Below are 20,291 nucleotides of genomic sequence, written 5' to 3' on the forward strand. Positions count from 1 at the left end.
TTTAGGCAAAGGCATGGTACCCTAGATAATCTGACTGCACTCCAGGTTATAACGGAGAAATATGTCAAGGTTCGTGGAGGGTGAGTTTATGGTGCCTTTATCGACTTCTCCACAGCTTTCGACAAAGTGGATAGAACATTGCTGTGGGGAAAGTTATTCGATTCAGGGATGCCACCCACCCTTCTCAGATTAGTCCGTGCTTTGCATTCAGATACCTGGTGCAGAGTGTTGTTGGGAGGGGAAAGAGGACTGTCTAGAATTATCTCCACAGCTAATGGGTTAAAGAAAGGCGGCCTATTGGCTCCTTTGCTGTTTTCCCTATATATAGCCGATCTACCCCAGGTTCTTTCTGCAAGTACAGGTATTGTTCCGAAACTGGGGGCCTCCCCAATCGTATGTCTTATGTATGCTGATGACATTTTGATTCTTGACCTAACGCCTAAAGGGTTGAATAATCGCCTGCATGCTTTGTACAATTTTGCAGGAAAGCATCATTTGCTGATAAATATTGCAAAAAGTAAAGTGATGTGTTTCACGGGTAGGAAGAATTCTAAATATGCAAACTTTCATTGGACTGTGGGGGGCCAAAAGTTGGAAGTAGTGCAATCTTATACTTTTCTTGGCAAAATTGTTACGAGCAACTTAAGTGAAAAAGCTCACATAGCTAATAACACCCGGAAAGCTATTGTCCAGGGAAAGAGTTTGGTTTCACTATATAAGGCTACAGGCAGAAGACATTTCTCGATACTGCTGGAGGTATATCGAGCAAAAATTCCTGCCTCTTTACTTTACGGAATGGAGGTAATCGATATGAAATGTTGGAGTTTCTTGAACTCCTCTGAAGGTAAAATCCTTCGTAGCCTTTTATCTGTCAACACAGCTAGTTCTACAGCTGCTCTTCGACAGGAATTCGGATTACGTAGTAGCTGCGTTCAAGGTCTAGCGGGGAGTGTGCGCTAGGTCTTTAGCCTGGCAAAGGGTGCGCCTGGCACATTAAGACATCTTATAAAAACGGAGCTGCTGGGAAATTTTAATGATTACTCTTTAATTCTAATTCTTTTTAGATATGCTGTGAGCCAATTACAACTAGATGAAGCTATGTTGTTTTCGTTATCTGCATATCAGCTGAAAACCCTCCTGAAGTCCGCATCTTGGGAATTAGGGTTTAGACTGGATAGAGAGAATCGTACTCTAAAAAAAGGCACCACTCCAGTTATTGATTCCTGTTTGGTGGGGAATGCGCAACCCTATGTTTTTTGGAATATTCCTCATGGAGTCAGGCGTCTATTGTTTCTATTAAGGCAGGACTTACTTCCTTTGAAATCTCTCTTATCCAGATGGTATGGTTCATCAGCCTTATGTGATCTCTGCAATATGAAAAATCAGGACCTGCTCCATGTCATCTTTGTTTGCCCAGCTCTAATGTCGCACAGGCGAAAGTGGCTAAGACCCATCTGTCTCCAATTGAATATTCTGTCTGCTACTGCTTTTTTTGCGGGTATGAACAACCCCCCTAATGAAATGTTCAGTTTTAAATTGTATAACTTTTTAAAATGTTTTTTGACTCTGTATTAGGTGGATGTTTCGACGTCCAGTTCACTCTGTATTTTATTTATTATTCTATGTATTGTAATATCACTTTTTAAGATTCTAAGGAATGTAATGCTTTGTCTTTTATGTGGATCTCATGAGAGTTCCGTAACCATAGATAAATAAACTTGAACTTGCTGTAGATACGTGCGATATATGCACCATATAGGTAGAGGTTCTGAAGTTGGTAGTTGGAGTGTGGCATAAACCTCAGTTTGCAAACTGCAATAGGCCATACTATGTGCCCATGCCATTTTACTGTCCTTGCTTTTGCCCGCAGTGTACAGCTATTTCTATCTTAGCGAGCATCAGGGCAATAGCAACAAAACTTCGGTAACAGAGGTTAATACGATTGACCAATCCCAAAATTCCCACCGCGAAGAAGGAATAAGAGGAGCATCTATAATTTCTGCTATTGTTTGGAAATTTTCTATTGAATACTGTTGTATTTGAGGACAGGACCAGGCCATATGGGCAAAGTCAGCATCTTGCATGTTACATTTGGGGCAGCTAGATGACATGGAAGGATCAAACCTGGCTAGTTGTTGGGGAGTGATGTAAATCCTATGCATACATTTAAAGTGAAGAAGCTTATGCCTATGATTCGGGATATTTTTTGGATTTGGTCAAGACAATATGTCCTTTCCTTGCTATTAGGGGGTGACCCAGATCCTTCTCCCAGCACTGTTGGACCCCTCTGTCCCGTACCTTTTATAGTGTGATACAAGCTTTGTATAGTTTAGAGACCATGTGCGTTCCGTCCTTATCTGTAATAAGCAGGGTGGGGTAAAGTCCACATATGGGGAGGGAAAAGACGTGATGTTATTGCGAAATGCCCCCAACAGTCTGGCGACCATGAAATTATACATGTAAGACATCCCTGGGAGTTCAGTTAAGTCCGACAGCGTGCATGCCCGTCCTTCGGGAAAGAGGGAGCCAAAAGTATCTAAACCTAGCTTAGCAAGGGTATTTTCTACCACTTTTTCGGATGTAAGGGGAAGGAACAGGTTATTTAGTAGGGGAATAGCAGGCAACTAAAGAGGGCCTTCGCCCAATATTATATTGAATTTGCGCCAGGCCCAACAGGTGGTGGATAGGGGTTGAATGTCCTGCAGGTCGAGTGGCATGCCTTTCGGGAGTACAGTTTCCAATGGCGTTGGGACCGCTAGTTCCCGGTCGGTTTTCCTGTAGGGTATTCTGGTTTCCGGATGGAACCAGTGATGTGCATATTGGGCTGAGCTACCATAAAATAAAGTTGCAGATCTGGAACCGCAAACCCACCTCGGTTATACAGTAGTGTCAATACTAGTCTGATAAGCATTCCCAGTAATTGACTAAAAAAAGTGTTTGTAAGTGGAATGGGTATAGTGCCGAACAGGTAGAGGAATGGGGCAGTACTTTCATTTTAATGAGCGCTAATTAGGCTGCCATTGATAGAGGTAGCTGTATCTACCTCTCTACCTGTGATGTAAGCTACTCAACTGCAGGTCCATAATTCAATCGTATGACCTGTCCTTTGTCACTGTGGAGGTGAACCCCAAGGTATTTATTAGTGTCTTTAGCCACTGGCAAAGGATATTCGGCCTTGCCTGCTAAGGCTATGTCTTTAATGGGAAACAGAACAGACTTACCACAATTTATCTTGAGGCCCGACTTGGTTCCATAGCGTCCAATCTCCTCCACAAGAGGTTGTAAATTATCTTGGGGGTGTCTAACGAAAAGCAAGATATCATCCGCGTATATGGACATTAATAGAAGGCCGTCCAGAAATTGTAAGTCCCGAAACATGTGTTTTTCCAGCATATGGCGAACTAGAGGATATAGTGCTATTATAAATAATAAGGGGGATAGCGGACATCCCTGATGGGTTCCACTCGTGATTGGAATGGGAAGTGACAGTGAGCCATTTACCAGTATTCTGACCGTTGGAGACGAGTAGAGCAAGGTAATCAGTGATATAAAATTAAAGGGGAGGCCTAATTTACGCAGCGTGGCCATGAGAAAAGGCTACTCGATTGAGTGGTACGCCTTTTCTGCGTCTGAAAGTGCCACAGCCGCCGGGATGGTAGGCTCTATGGGGTTGATAACTGAAAAAGCTGTTCTCAAATTTAGGGCTGTGGAGCGGTGTGGAATAAAGCCCGACTGTACGGGGGAATTTATTTGTTCTAATTATAATGATAATCTTGTGGATAACGTTTTGGCTAGGATTTTGTTGTTGAACTTTATGAGGGAGATGGGGCAGTAAGAGGAGCAGCCTGTGGGTTCCTTACCCGGCTTGAGTAACAGAGAGATGGCTGCCTCCCTCATAGAGGGGAGAGGGCGCTGGCTACCAGGGCCTCAGTGTATACTTCTAGGAGTTGTGGTGCTAAGCTCTCCTCGAATGCCTTATAAAAGACCCCCCTCAGGCCATCTAGTCCTGGTGCTTTGGAACCCGTAAGGGCGTCAATAGCAAGTGTGATTTTCTCCACCATGAAAGGGTCTGCCAGGAAGTGCGCCTGGCTCTTGGTGAGCCAGACCATGGCCACTTCTTCCAGATATGCTAGGTATTGGGAGAAATCTGTGAGGAGTGTGGTAGTGTAGAGGGAGCAGTAATACGCCACCAACTCTGCTAATATGTCAGCATCATCTGTTGCTACCGTATCATCATCGCAAAGGATTGCCGCTATGTGTCGTGTCCCCCTGGGGGGGCGCACCAGGCATGCAAGTGCCCTTCCTGGGCGCTCACCCTCCCCATATCTACGGGCCATCTGATACTTCCCTAGTAGGGATGACTCCCTGTCTGCGGGCTCATTAAATTTGAGGATGAGTGCACTGCGCTTGTTCTGTGTTTGTGGGTCACATGATGATGCGTCTAACAGTGTAAGTTCGGTTTCCACATTGGTGAGACTTTCCAGAATCGCCCGCAGCACCCCGGCTTCTTTGGATATCACTACACCCTGATATAGACATTAAAGGCATCCCATAGCGTGGTGATCTACCATACCTGTGTTGAGGCAGAAATATTCAGTAATGTCCTCTTGGACCTCTGCTTGAAAGACCTCATCCAGTAATGCAGAAGCAGTTGTGTTCCCACCCGCCGAGTGTGGGATGCCCAAGTGAAGAAGCACTGGTGAGTGGCCTGATAAAGTATGTGGCAGTATGTTCACCCCCTTAACCCATCAACAGCCCACTGCATTAGCTAGGAGCAAATCTATGTGAGTTTGTGTTGAGTGGGGTGCTGAGTGAAAGGTGTATCCGGGGGTCATGGGGTGATGCCTGCACCATAGGTCTCGTGGGTCTAAGGAATGTATGACCTCTCTCGTCACGCCACACCAACGTGTCTTGGGGTGACGAGTGGGTTAGAGGAGTCAAGTTTTGGTCCAGCCATAGGTTCAAGTCGCCCCCCAAGAAAATTGTATCATATTCTTAACAGCTTAATAGGGTGTTCAACTCCTTAAAAAAACGAGGGGTCGTCTACATTAAGCGCGTATATATTTAGGATTAGGACCGATTGACCCAGATGTATACCCGTCACCAATAAATAGCGTCCTTGTGCATCAGACTTGGGGGCATATTACCAAGGGGGCAATAGGCAATTATCGCCCATTTAGCAGCCGTTTTCGGCCGCTAAGCGGCGATAATTCTATCGCCCTATTAGCAAGCTGTCGCTAACTGATGTTAGCAACAGCTTTTAGGCGATAGCGAGTGGTTTGGGGCCCACTTTGCATGTCAGCGATGTTTATCGCTAATGACATGCAAAGTGGGTGTACCCAACCAGTTAGCAACTGAAAGCAGTCGCTAACGTCGCTATCACCTATTAGCAAGGCAGGCGTAGCGTTGGAAATATTCGCGCTAAGCGCGAATATCCCCAAATACTAACACCTGCCCAGACCAGTTCTTAGCCATGTTATTCAATGGGAGGTGGATAACATGGCTAAGAGCATTTCGTCGCTAATGCGTGAATATCGCTGTATTCTCAGCGATATTCACGCATTTTTTTAGCACAATGGAAAAAAACTTTGCTAATAGCATGTTTTCTCCGCTAAGATATCCAGCGAAAGGCAGCGATAAAAAAAATCGTCGCTAAGCCTATTTAGCGATAAATATTACTACTTGTTGGTAATATGCCCCTTGGTCTCTTTATGTGTATACAGGAGGGAGTGGCGGATAAGGAGACATACCCCATGAGAGTAAATGCTATAACTGGCGAAAAACTGGTGGGGCCCCCAGGAGTATGCAAAAGGACGGGTCTCCTGAATGGGAAGATTGGTTTCCTGCTGAAAGGCTATTTTGACCTCGTGTCTTCTGAGATATGCTAAAACCAATTTACATTTTCTCGCATTATTAAGCCCACTGACATTCTATGTGATAAGATTAACATCTACCAGCGGGGTCACTGCCATTTCCAGGGGAAGGGGATCATATGTCTACTGTGCCAGATTGCATAACTCCAGTCGGGAGCTGTTGATGGAAGGAACCTACAAAGGGGTACACATGAGGGAAAATACACATATTGCCTATCTAATAACTCACAATACAACACATTACACCCATATTGAAAAACAAACCCACCTCCCACACCTGAGCTCGAAAGCCCCAAGACCTTGAACTCTCCCACAAGAACCCTAAAAAAAGGGGGAGGGACAAAACCCCAACAGAATAAGGATTGGAGTCATCTTAACCCCTTCCATGCTCATGACGAGCTCAGCTCATGGGCGTCCACAGACATTTTTCCAGGGGGAGGGGAAATGTTAACGTCATCACCATCCTCTGACATGATGTGTGCCAGGTGGGGCACAAAACACTGGGGTGCAGAACTGGGATAGACTCAATTAAATGGCAGGAATCGAGGACATGTGACTGACCCTGACACAGGCCAACAAACACCACCTGTAGGGAAAATGCTAAACTTTCTGACAAGGTGCTTTATCTCTGTCTGCTAGGTGTGAAAACGTCCGGGTCCTCGATCCAACACCAATCAAGGCTGTCTTCAGCACGATTCGATTTTTATCAGAATATTTTAAAACAGCCTATGATTAAAGCACCACATTAAATATACTGTATGCACAGTGTATGTTAGGGATTATTTGTAGCACACATATTTACCAATATTGGCTTCTTGGTGCTAGAATTCATGATAACTTTTATCCAAAGTCAAAGTTAGTAATAAATAATGCATCAATCACACACGCTAGTGATTCGCCAATGGGTGCTCCCTTTACTAGAATTCCCCGGGCATTGCTAAATTTTACACACATTCAATTAATTTATACAAAATAAAATGTATAGGTCTAAATGTTAGCTATATTTTTTAAAAGAAACTTAGAGTTCCTCTACGTGTAATCAATGTCAAACTGACAACGTGCCCACGTTTAGTGTTATAATAATGGCCAGCTCCCTTATGCGGAAGCCCGGCACCGTAAATGTGTGGCACATGCGGCGCCCATAGCGGCGGCACATCACAGGTCCAGGGATGCTGAGTCTTACACAATGGTCGAAGTGGGGGAAAAAAGTAGGGGAACAGTGGGCGGAGAATCAAAGGGTGAGAATAACCCAAGGATTGGATCTGTGGGTGGAGCCAGAGGTGTGGCCAGAATGCGTAGACATCCCAATTTTTAGTATTTGTTTGGCATTTCACTGCCCAGTTTAATCAACCAATGGATACACATGATTATTTAAGGTTATAATGAGTTATATGCTTCTAATCACAGAATGTACCAAATACGATAAAATGTGGAAACACAAGCCATTTGTCTCTGAGCCCTGGAGTTTCTGTCATCAGCACTACTCCCTTTTTCCACAACAGATATCCTAGTTTGCAAATGTTTTCTCTAAAATTATGGCTCTGCCATATTTGCCTCATAATGCAAGACCTGCTGCATGATCTGACCATTTAAACTAATAAATTGTTTGTAGCTCAAACATATCAAAAGTTAATATAAAATGTGACTTGTGTTGCTGCGGAGTGGATGGCCTATTGTAAAGGTTGACTGGTCACCTTTCTCACTGCTGCGTTTGTATGTTACACTGGTACTAATAAGACAAAATCTTTCCAGAGACTGTTAGCATGTGTACACACGTCAAAATAATAAAATATCTGAAAATATACTGAATTACGCTGCAGCCTTTTTTTATGCATAATTTAGTCAACACAACGGCATAATGTTGTCATCCTTTGCTGCATAATTAATTCCAGTGGCCCCACAGCAGGCAGCACATGTTAAAAGGGCTTGTGAATGAAGCCAGGTGACTGTAAGTTTGCGAACTTAGTTTGGTGTGCGTGCAAATCGTGCATTGCCAATCCCTGGTGAGTTGCAGCTACTACTGCTAAAACAAGGCCAATGGAGGTACCTATGGGTGAGGCAGACTGGCCTCAAGGGCAGGGCCAGTCATAGCACTGGTGGTGTCCTGTGCATTTATGTTTTTTAGTGCGCCCCAATGACCACCTCTGCCATGGATTCCCTCACTACCACCCTTTAACAGTGCCCCCCCAAGTTTCCATAACCATTCTCTCTCAGTTGCCTTTAATTTGATTTACAGCGCCACTCATACCATTGTAGGGTGTCAGAGCACTTTACATCACACACATTACACAGAGACAATCAATATATGTGTAAAGAAAATGTAACATAAGACTAAAGACTACAAGGTGTAGGAGTCACATGACAACCATACTAGTAGCCCGTATAGTTTTATAGTGATTGGTCTGGAGAAACACAATACCCAGAATTTAAAATGTAATACCATGGTAGGGGGTTCTCCTTAATAATCAGAATTGATTTCTGGCCAAAGGAACACTTTTTGGGACATTAGGATAATCAAAGACTGGGGAGGGGGGGAGGGGGACATAACGCTCTAATTTATACCTTGCAGTTTGTATGCAGCTCTTAGATGACAGTTAATAGCTCACTGTTCTAAGTTAGGATTTTAACTTATATACTGCAAGTAACAAAAGGATCGCTCTGACAAAAGCAGTAGCCCACTGACCTATTTACATTATGTGCACTTTGTGATCTGCATGGCGCATGTTCTTTGCAGCCGGTACATTAACCCTCTGAGCTACCTTTACATGAGTCAAAACTTCCACTAGACAAAATTCTGATCTCTCTCTAGGAAGAACATTAATCACCAGAGTCATCATGATATTTTTATTGTTGCCGAAAATTGCTGGAGGCCAGGAAGGAGGCAGCAAGCATTTTTAAAACCATAATATACTTGCAAACATGATGCCTTCACCTAAAGTCTGCACCCGGTGCGGTCACACTGGTTGCACCGCCCTAGAGCTGGCCCTTCTCAAGGGTCCTGTGAGCTCAGTGACTGTTGTTCTAGGGTGTGCTGCTTCATAGGCCTTTCCGCAGGACTGGAGATGAACTTCAGTATGGATAGTGGTGGACAAGCCTTGAAGGTTAACCTACACTTGTCATGCTAGGGTCCACCTGCTGGTGCGAAGACACCAGGACTTCTAAGGTGTTGCAAAGCCTTTTAAGGTCTAGCATGTGATTGTGCTCTCGCAGGAGAGTGGTCTGGTGGACTGGTTATTAAGGCTGAACCTGGTTCCCAGTTCCAAATTCAGCAGCTCTGACCATAGTGCCACATCCTCTCCCCCACTGAACACCGTACTGCCCCACTGAGGAAAAACTCCCACTGTCTTCAACTACAACCTAATTGTTGTCCGCTATAAACACCTGGATGTGGCTCAATTTAAATTACGCACTAGACAAGAGCAATATGCGGCCTACAAAAAAAAAAGTAACAACATCCTGGAAAAAGCAAACACTTATAGGGAATGCAAAATTTAGCAAACCATGGGAAATGTAAGCAGGAACAACATGGTTACCTTAATGCTTTTGCACTCACTATTCAGAAATCAGTGAGTGCTTTTGCCTGAAAAGTTAAGAACACAACTGCAGGGCCCTGAATGGACCCATTTCAATGGCCATTGCTTATATCCTTACAAAACGTAAGCAGTATGGTAAAAAGACCACATCCCTGGACGAAGAGCCGCAGCACACATTTTGTTTTCCAATCCACACATTGCAGTACCTCCAGGATTTGTGCACTGGTTCCAAGTCCAGGGAAAACAAAGACAAGAAAACAAAAATAGCGCTTCATTGGCTAAATCTGTAAAAGTGGCGCTAATGTGTTTCAGTGTGAATAAAATCAGTTTGGCCAGTTTGCTACCACTCTGTCTTACTTTATTTAGTTATTTATCTATTTTTCATATTTTTAGCCTTTTATTCCCAATGCTGCACTTTGGAATTAAAATTTCAGAAAAATATGACTTTCCCAGCAAAAGCGTCTTTCTTTTTTGGATCCATTTCACAGGGAAGCAAATAAAAGAAAGGAGAGGAAAGAGAGTGAGAACCCCGTCTTGAAGTCACGATTTTCATGGGCACCCGCAGGGGGGCAAAGTGCCCCTCCTTGCCCCCCCCCCCCTGCGGACGCCCATGAAAGTGAGCAAGGGACTCACGTCTGAGCATACCCTGCCAACTTATGGCGAACAAAGCGGTACAAAAGGGGTGGTGATGGACGGAGCATCTGAACCAATCAAACACTCACACCCAGTCAACAGATCTAGGTTTAATCCATTACCGTTCTTTAGCCCACTCTGCCACCCCAGTTCAGACATGGCCATATGCAAATCAGTCTAACCCTGTGCCTCATGGGAACAGTCCAGCCGGAACTGCCAAGCCATGCCTTCCTTGGACCGGATTCAAGCTTCCTAGGACTGGTTTCTGGCATTACAGCCGCCTTCAGCCAGGCTTGGAGATCCGGCCCATGTGCGTTCATAAAGATAGGACTCATAAATGCCTTTTGTGAATTCCCCAATCGCAAACTTAGACGTTTAGTCTAAGTTTAGACCAAACTCATAATTTTATCTTTGTAAATCGGGCCCATAGTTTGTTCTGCATCTGCCATTTCTGTTACATCTTAAGGAACTTTTAAGACCAAAGTTGTATGTCTTGGGACAATAAATCTGAAGATGATGTAAAAAACACATTTTAATTTTAAGGTTGTAAAGTGATCCATTTCCATTTCACGGCGACATAGCACACAGCCACTTGCAGACATTTAAGGAGGATATTCAATTTAAAATCTAGAAATGTAATCTAAATTAGTCACCCAAAGGTTCCAATAGATATCAAAAATGTAATAATGAAACTAATTAGAAATGTTCTTCTTGTCCTCAATCAAGTAACATATTTTATTATCAGAATAGACACTTGTTTTTTCCAAGAACACTCACATCCACTGACATTCACGTTTGCCCTTGTCCTAAATTATGCAGACCCAATGAAATGAAACAAAGCATTGAAGCAGAGACAGTATTGTCGTAAAAAAATAAGAAATGGATCAAATAGCATTCATGCAAAATAATGTGTACATTTGTTGTCAGGTAGTCAACAACCCTTCGATAATTGCCGGAATAATTAAGTTGACAAAGAAGATGGAATACTGAACCGGTTAGTTATTGTGATCTGCAATGCATAGACGAATGATTAATGCCTAATCGTCTAGAAAATCATGGTGGACGAAGGGGGTGTGTTTGATTAGAATTAGCCATTGGAGCTGAAAAGCAAGGGGCATTGTAGGCGCAATAATGTGCAAGTTCTCAGTCAATGGTAAAAAATCAATGAAGCACAATTAAGTTGAACAAAGTCAATATTTTCAAGTGCATGAGTCAGGGATCAGTACATGAGCCATCGTGTTAATACCGAAACTGGGCGTGAATATAAACTATGCAAGCATCCTGTGAAAGTATAAGATAGGCCTAGTCTTAGGCAAGCAATGCTGCTTTTGAACAACAAGCTTTTGCAAAGGCAGACAGACAGATGCACACACAATCATTCACAAATGTTGTTTGTGTGTGTTGCATGTACAATTACTGTTAATCTGGAAATGCGGCAAAGCCATGGGTGTTGCATGGGAACACCCACATCAACACCCACGGCACACCCCTTTCACGTAAGGAATTGCATATAAAGGAGCCCCATTTTCAAGGATACGAAATGGGGCCTTATTTATGAAGGCCTTGCGCCGCCGGTGCGTCACTTTTAACATGGGAAAAAGTGACGCACCGGTGGCGCAAGGCTTTCATAAATAAGGCCCCATGTAGGTTGGCATTACCTGTCCTTGTAAATATGAGGCAGCAGGTTGTGCCACTGGTGCTTACAAAAAGTGACTCACCTGCGGCGCATGGGACTTGTAAGTAAGCCCCTAAGGATGTATCTCTGTACAATACCCGTAAAGTGAGACAAACAGTGTGAGGATTGCCGGGTAGTTTTCAAATGTGCGATATTTTGTTGTGCATTCCAAGTGTAGCATTTCATTGAGGGGGGAATTGAACGCCAAACAGTAGAGAGCATGAGGTGAGAGGAATATATTCCTCCTTTGACGCAAAAGCCAGCCCATGTATATTTTTAAAGAATTCGTAAAAAAATAACTTTGCAGACTGCTAAATTATGAAGATAGACCTAAAGATGAGCAAAAGTTTAAATCTACTGGTGGTAATAATCACTGACATTAAAGGTTCGGTTTAAGAATCTAACAAATTAATTAGGGGTTGCTGAAATAAAAGTTTACCAAACATATGTCAACCGATTGAGAACAATAACTTTACAGAACCCTGCTAAAATACCAAAATCAGGGCAAGCCGATTGCATCATGTTTGCTGCCTGTCTTATATTGATTAGTGCAAAGTAATTTCGCTTCCATACATATTACAATAAGAATTTTACACCATGGAATAAATAGCCGAACCGGATTTTGAAACCATTGTTCAAGCATGCTTTACCAAGAAATTGTTCTAAATTATTTTAAAAAGGAATAGTAATCCACAAAAAGCACTTTTTGAAATAAAAAAGGGTTAAGTGAATTTGCCCTGTTGTTGCCATTTATATCATAAAAATTCAAACAAAACTGATTTTGGCGTGATCGTAGTCTCATCTCTCACATCTTAAAATTTGAAAAACAGTTTTTTTATTTATTTATGGTCAAAGATAGCAGAAATAGTTAACATTAGTTTGGGCTGCATTTACCACGATGCAACGCTATTTGCTCCATTCTCTACTACACAGGCAATTAAAAAATGTGCAAGGGTTCTACAAAATGGTCCCATTACTGCCCTTTGATAAAGACTCCACATAAGGGGTTGGACAATTGTGATGGGGCATATATTTCAGCAGCATTTGTTGATATTAATTCCCAGTACACATTATTCTTACTGTTGTTCAAATAAACAAGTGCTGTTGGAGGCCTGCATTTTGTAATATAGCTTTTCTGTGCAGAGATCTCCTCCACAGTGGCACCATTTTGGAATGCTTACTACAGAATAAGAGGGTTTAGAGGAAATCTATGAGGGGTTAGTGAGTGAAGAATTTGCCCATTGGTATTAATAAGCTACACTTTTAAAGTTAATACAGGCCTAAAGGCAACCAAACACTAGTAAATGTGTTCCAGCTCAGCCTCTGAGTACGTCAACCACCTCACATGGCCACTCACAGATACTGTGGAGGGAGGTACTTAAAATACATTGAACATATTACATACAAACAAAAATATTAGGGTATTTTTTAATTACTTTTCTATGATTATTATTTGCCAATTAAATGTACATATTTTAAGTAAGTAATTGTTTGATACACATTTCATTTGAAGGAGGGTGGAAGTACACTGCCTCAATTAGCCACAGTGCATCATGGTGAATGCAGTGCATGATAACACTTACTGGAGTAGCAATCTTTAATTGTTGACCCTTGTTGGTGCAGCCTGTGCTGTGTAACACTCTATTTGTGTTTCTGGATTCATTCCTTCATCAGTAGAGAGCAGCAAGTTATTTTGGGGGTGCTGGAAATGCCGTCCAAAGTTTTCTCAGGTCTCTGGTCTCTGTGCCATCACTGGAGGCAGGTGCATCAACACAAGCCATTAGGTCAGGAGCTCAAGGGAGACTTTTCAAACAGAAGCTCGGTGGGAGCGCACTTCCTCACATTCCAACATTCAATTTGCCCGAATGCATCATGGTAAATTTAGTGATGATCACACTTACCTATTTAATTTAATTATCTTATGTGTGTATATATTTGATAATTTCTGCTATCCCATATATTGAAAAATCGAGTATATTTTATTTGTGATACCTACAGGTGGTATATAGAAGGAAATAGATCACTCGAGTGAAGCTACCTTCTTTCATAATCATACATTGAATAAATTAGTCACCAACTAGTTGACACATTGTTTTATCATAATTTATTTTTTATTACTGTATTTTCCCCACTTTTATTTTTATTTCTATTAAAAGCTTGACGTCATGTTGAGATATACCTTTCAATCAATTTTTGTTACTTGCTAGTATTGTATATCTACTGAATACAGTGCGACATTAACCAAAGGTTAGGATTTCGATTAATACATGAAAAATGCATAAGCAATTAACTTTGAAGTTTTAATCACTTTATTTATATTGTGTATTTTTGCCATATGATCACCTTGAGAAATTCCATGTGTACCTACGGAGTGCTTGCTCTAATGTATCCTGTATTTGTCCTCTGATAGAGACTGAGTCCCATCAAGTTGCCTTAACCACTATGATCTCTGTACACAATGGCTAACGATTACCCTCAGTTTAGCCCAGTATTAGGGAAATGTTAGCCTGCAACTTGACAAAAGAAAGGATTTATGGCTTTGGGTGTTAATATGTGTGTGCATAATGTGGGCATAAAAGGAAGGCACCAGCAATGGGACCTTCATATTGAATTAATTCGATTTGGTGCCCTTTTCATGCTCTATCAAACTATTAATAAATACTACGACTGCTGCTGTCATTAGGCCCCAAATGTTATCTTTACTGATCTTTATTGTACAAAATATGTATAATTGAGGTTTAATTTGATTATTATTGTCCTTTTCATGCACTTTAATGTTACCTGAACTGATGTAGTGACAGTGTATTTAAGAAGTCATGAAACGTGTTGACTTGAGCTCACGCTGCCGAATATCTGAATTATAAAGATTTTGTGCAATAAAGATTAGTAAAGATAACATTTCCAGACCAACGACAATTCTTCTCACTTACTGACTTTGGTAACAGTTATCGTGTTAGTGTGCAAAATATATTCAGCTTATGCTCTCAAGTGCAATAACCCATGTCTGTCATATCAGTAACTATGAACCATGCTTCTGGAAAAAACCACTATCAATTCTCCCCAAATCCTACTTTGACTCTGTGATGTCTTTCCAGAATCTAGATCAGTAGGTCTCCTGCCTGTAGAGTCAAAATAACATAAACAATTATTAAGACTGTATTTGATCGCTTAGAAGGTGACACCAGATACAAAGTTCACATTTGGAAGATATTTAGGTACCTGGATAAAGTCTTCAAATGTGTAAGCCAATTTCACAATCTTATTAGTAGTTACGGCTGTTGTGAGTCCAAATGTTAAATGTGTAATCTAGTCATTGTCATGAATACGCAAACCCTTCGCTCATCATAAACATACAATTTAAATTATAAAATGTAAATCACCCTGTTAAAAGAAAGGCCTACCCTGCCTAATATTTGCAATTCTGCCAAGGTTGGAGATGTAGATGAGACATCCCCTACATTCTTTGTTACAAAGGTGCTCTGCTCCACTCACTGGAAACAAGTCCTAAGGAATTTTTCATATGCCGTTCCATTGTTAGGTGATAGAAGTCTCCGAAATCCAAGATGTTTGGAAGAACAGGGGTTGGCCCTGTTTTCGCTAACAGGTTGAGAGTTCTTCTCAAGATCCTTCTAAGTTGAGCTAAGCTTTCAGAACGGTGCTAACTGACTAAGAAGAAGAGGAACATGTGTCCGGAACATGTGTCCTTTGCTGGACTAAAAACGAAAAACCAAAGTTTTATCAATCTGCGTCCTGAGTGATTCACAGGTTCAATGTCTTACTTTTGTCTGAAGTGGTTCCCTACTAGGAGACATTGCAGGCTTCCATCACCTTGCCCATCAGACTTATGGGATTAATTCATAGCAAAGAAATACTAGTGTGTGAAAAGTCAAAAACAAAACAGTCAGAATCAGGTGAAGTTGAGAAATGTCTCGACTTTTCATAGGCGTAGTTTCACATTCTCTGACCTGTTTCCTGCAGATGGATGTCTGCACAACATCCATGAGACATCAACAGGCCGCATCAACTATATCTGTTTTCCTCAATAATGAATGTCCTCGACAGTGAGTGCTCGGCAGCAGGGAAATAATAGGTGTAAAATTGTGACTTGACAACAACAAAGGTATGCAGCTATAAAGCAGTGGATTCTCAATCTGAGAGAAAGTGGCAACATTCCAGCTGCCATGCATGGGCACTTGTTGCCCCATTTTCAGGTTCATGGAGCTGTCAACGTTTAAACTGTGTAGAACTTTACAATTCTACACAGCCTTTAGCACTGGACAGCCGTTTGCTGCTTTCCTATGCATGGAGTGCTAGGATGAAAGTGTAGACACATAAGTGCAGCATATGTTCTAGCTAATGGACTGTGTTTTTTCACACAGATCCCAACTGTGATTCAGGGCATGCAGGCTATGAAACTGCAGTGATTCCTTTGCAAGGGTAATTTTGACTCTTGTTAATGTGCTTTCAAATCCAGACAAGATGCGTGTTAGGTTTGTGTTGGCAAGGTGTTATAAGATTTTGTTTCATGCCAACACACATACAAAAAACATGTTGCGTTCCATACTTCAGAAGAAGCTGTGGATCCTCCTCTTAACTCCTTAACTGCGCCGAACGTTCCGTGCTAGTGCGGAACGTTCTATTGCGGGGGCTGGGACGCGACGGCCAACGGACGTGCGCAGCACTCCACAGGTAGTGCACATGACGGCCGTTGGCAGCACCGATGAGGTTAAACAAACAACTTGCTCAGAAACAACCACTTTGAATGTGTACCTCACAAGCATGTTAACAAATGTAACCTATCAATCAGCACCCATCAACTGGAACAACATACTTGTATCCACGAGGATGCCCCAATTTACGAAAAAGTTGAATACATGGGGCCTCATTACGATGTCGGTCAGACTGGCTTCCGCTGTCCTGTTAGAGGTGGTCAGATCGCCGGGGTCTCATCAGAAGCAGTCGTTTTCACCGCCAGATTACTTTGCATGCATATCCGCTTCGCTGCAGCCGGAATACCCCAGCGGGCGGAAGAATTCCACGCGTGCACTGTTCGAATGGCACCCGGCCATCCTCCGCACACGCCCACTGTGATGTCGGACGGCCCCCAGCTGTCCGCCGTCCGACGCATGGAAGAGGTTAAAGACAGAAATCCAACCTCTGTGGTCTTTTCCAAATCTGCCAGGCAATTTTTATTGCAGTGACATCGGAAAGGACCAATAGAGCCAGTCTAGGAGCAGATTGCCTTACATACTGCCTGCCCAATTACGATGCACATTTCCAACGAGCCGACCGTGGCTGTCCAATCATCTCAGCAGAGCGGGCAAAAAGGGAGGTTAGAAGGCAGACACTCACCTGTATACAGCTCCTCATGTCCTGTGCCACCATGGAGCCGATTGCACACATCCTGCTGCTGCTCTAGCTGCTTGATGATGTCAAAAATCAAGACTGTCGTGGACGCAACCACCGGTAACTGACACACCTACCCATGTACATAGGGTCTTCAGCAAATCGATGCTGTGCCATGGGGTGTAGATTGGTCAGCATGAGTGAGGTGTGTGAGCAACCTGCTCACAAATAATCAATCAGGGATCATCTTGCCAATCAATACACATATCATGAGAAGCAAGACTTGAGGGGGCAGGAAGGGACAGAAGAAATAGCGAGTACTGCCAGGTTTGTAGCAGGGCATACAATGGTCCGGCGTGTGCCGGTGCTTAACACAGATAGGTCAAAAAAGAGGTGCTGAGACGGGTACCAATGGACTCTCCATTTTTGCTCTCATCCTCAGAGTGAGACATAAATTGAACTCTGCAGCTGTTGTGTGTTTTCTGCATGGCCCATTGTAGTTTTCTCTCTGTTGGCCAAGCTGTGCACATTGTAGGCCTCTTTCTCTTTTGCATACCCTACTATATAAACATGCTTGCTTTGTGCCACATTGTACTTTGATACGGATCCTGCATATGTTTTTGCTTTTTGTTCTTTTCCTAGGATTTAGTCTGATCACCACACACAAGGTCAAACAACAGTGCCCCTTCTTAATCTTTCTGGGCAAGCACTAGAACCTAGACATAACAGAAAAATGTAGCTTTTGTTTATGTGCACACGTCTTGTCATATTGATGAGCACAGGAGTAAAAAAAAAATAGATGGAACAAGAGTTCTGAGAAAAGAACGATGCTTCTGATGGGATGTGGAATGTCCATCTGTGTATGCTAAGGTACGGGGTCCGCAACTAATCTCAGAGATCTTTGCTATATATAATTATTTCGCTTCAGCTATAGTGGTGGATGGTTTAGGCTATTCTGTCCTATAACATGACAGGGCTTTTCATTGTGTACGGTTTATTAACCATGCAACAACATTTTAATATGCATTTGTTTTCTAATTGTTGCTCGCAGGCTGCATATCAGAGCAAAAAAAGTTTAATACATGTGTAGTGCAGCTCCGCCGGCCGGCACACTAAAATCCTACAATATTCTGTTCCATGGCAGCCATCCTTGACAAAAATTGGGTGGCACGATTTACTGGCACTGCAGAGCGATCAGCGGCTGCATTGCTGGAGGTGATCTGTGCCCCTGTGCTGTTCTAACTCTGCTTATGCTGGGGCGTGGCCGGACAAACATGGCGGCACAGAGGAGACCGGCACCCAATGACGCCCAGAGCTTCTCTGTCTGAGCATCTCTACTTTGCTGCCCACTACTGCAGGTGCGAACGGTGCCTGAGGGGGCTCACGGTCTCATACTGGGGCACTTGGAGCCATCACAACATCGGCATCATCGGCAACGAGGTGCCTGATCGAGATCGGCAGCCTGACATTGAGGTGCGCCGTGCGTGGCGGAACCCCCGCTCGCTGGCCTCTTGAGGTACCGGTGTTGCTGTGTGTGATCGTCCTGGCGATCGGGAACGAGGACTGCATGTGTGATCCCTGTAGCCCCCTTGGGATAATAGTGATTCCTCCTAGATACCGGCATGCACACAGATACACCCTGCTCTCTTACAGAGGCTTGGCAGGCAACATCCTGGGTGGAAAGACAACGGGAGATCGGTGTAACGGCTCAGAACAGCATCTGGTGCTATCAATACCTCCTGCGACCTTCGCTTACTTCGTGAGTTCAGGTGGCCCACTCCTGTTTTAGGTGAGGTGCCCAATGGGAGAGGGGGGTGTGATATGCACCCGGGACCTGCCTGAGGCCTAGCTACCCTGATGTCTTCCCCACGAGCCCCGTCCCCAGTGTTACCTCCAATTGAGGTGGAAGTCCCACATTCAGCCACAACCTTCCCGGGGTCTTAGGGGATTACTGCACATCTAAGGTGGTAGTGACTGAAGCTACAGCTGGAACGGTGTGCGGCTGCATGGGGTGTGGTGCAACTGTGGCCTATGAGGCCCTCGTGAACCTGCGCACTCATTACTGACGCGGACCTGCGCTCACATCGCTGTGTTGCTCTATTGTGCTGGGCCTGCCTCCTTTTCCCCTCATTTTACTACTGACATGCCACAGCGCTACCGAGGAACCCACTGCTTTGCATACTGGCTCCCCCAGGCTTGGATATACGCCTAATATGGGCTGTACGCTACAGAGTTCTTTCTGGGGACGATGTTGTGAGACTGAGGCTGCCTCATTCTTTAGAACTGTGAATTTGACTGCCAACGCTGCGCCACAGAGTTTTCCTTGGCAGGTGTCCGTGGTGCCTCTGATCATTTGTCCTTGTTTCAACCTAGCAGGCTGGGGCTCGCCTAGTGCACAGGGAGTATGGCGAGCGAGACTTGGCCGATCCAACACATTCTGCTTTCTCATTTCACTACTGGCTTCCCGAAGTGGGTCTGTTTTGGGCGGTGGAGGCCTGTAGTTACCTGTCCGTTGTCACATGTGCAGCCTGTGCTGCTCTCATATTGGTTGGACTGCCACTGAATTTTTACGATGGGAAAAACTGATAAAACCCAACCGCGCCTCATGTTTGAGCATCGGAAATCCAGCAAACCAGCACTTAGGGCCACTTTGGATTCCGAACTGGATACTCCTACTGAGACCTCAACCTCACTAGAAAAGACACTAGTGGCAATCCAAGCCAGCCAGCTTGCAGTCTATAGACAGGAAGATTGAGGCTCTGAGTGGTTGCATGGACCACATGTCTGCCAAATTAGACAAACAGGCCACAGAGATCGGTGAAGCAGAACAAAGTATCTCAGACACAGAAGATGGCCTCCTGCAGGTGGTCTCCAAAGCACTGGATATGGAGAAGGTGCTGGCTATCATTCAGGCCAAAAACGAGGATCTGGAAGCGAGATCCCGTCGCAATATTCTGCGCATAACGGGCTTGCCAGAATCAACAAATGTGGGACGGCTGGAAACATATGTCGAAAACATGCTTCGGGAGGGCCCGACTAATCTGGGGAGGCTAACAAGCTAGAGTGGGGTGGACGAAGCTGACATTAGACTACACAAAGGGTGGATTTTGTGCACCAGATTTTTACATTTATTATCCATGCGCCCAGGCGCAATATGCGTATTATTGGTGTAAACCCTATGCCTTCACTCCCCATGTAGTGATTGAAGATGGTGATGAACATCCTTTTACG

The 20,291-nt window shown here is 43.7% G+C and overlaps 1 pseudogene; it reads right to left on the reverse strand.

The window, feature by feature from the left end:
- LOC144773730 (large ribosomal subunit protein bL33m pseudogene) overlaps positions 1-19,603 on the reverse strand; it is a 78,733-nt pseudogene extending 59,130 nt beyond the window's left edge.
- Between the last annotated feature and the right edge of the window lie 688 nt (positions 19,604-20,291).

The sequence above is a fragment of the Lissotriton helveticus genome, chromosome 8 (genome assembly GCF_964261635.1).
Source record: "Lissotriton helveticus chromosome 8, aLisHel1.1, whole genome shotgun sequence".
Classification (NCBI taxonomy): domain Eukaryota; kingdom Metazoa; phylum Chordata; class Amphibia; order Caudata; family Salamandridae; genus Lissotriton; species Lissotriton helveticus.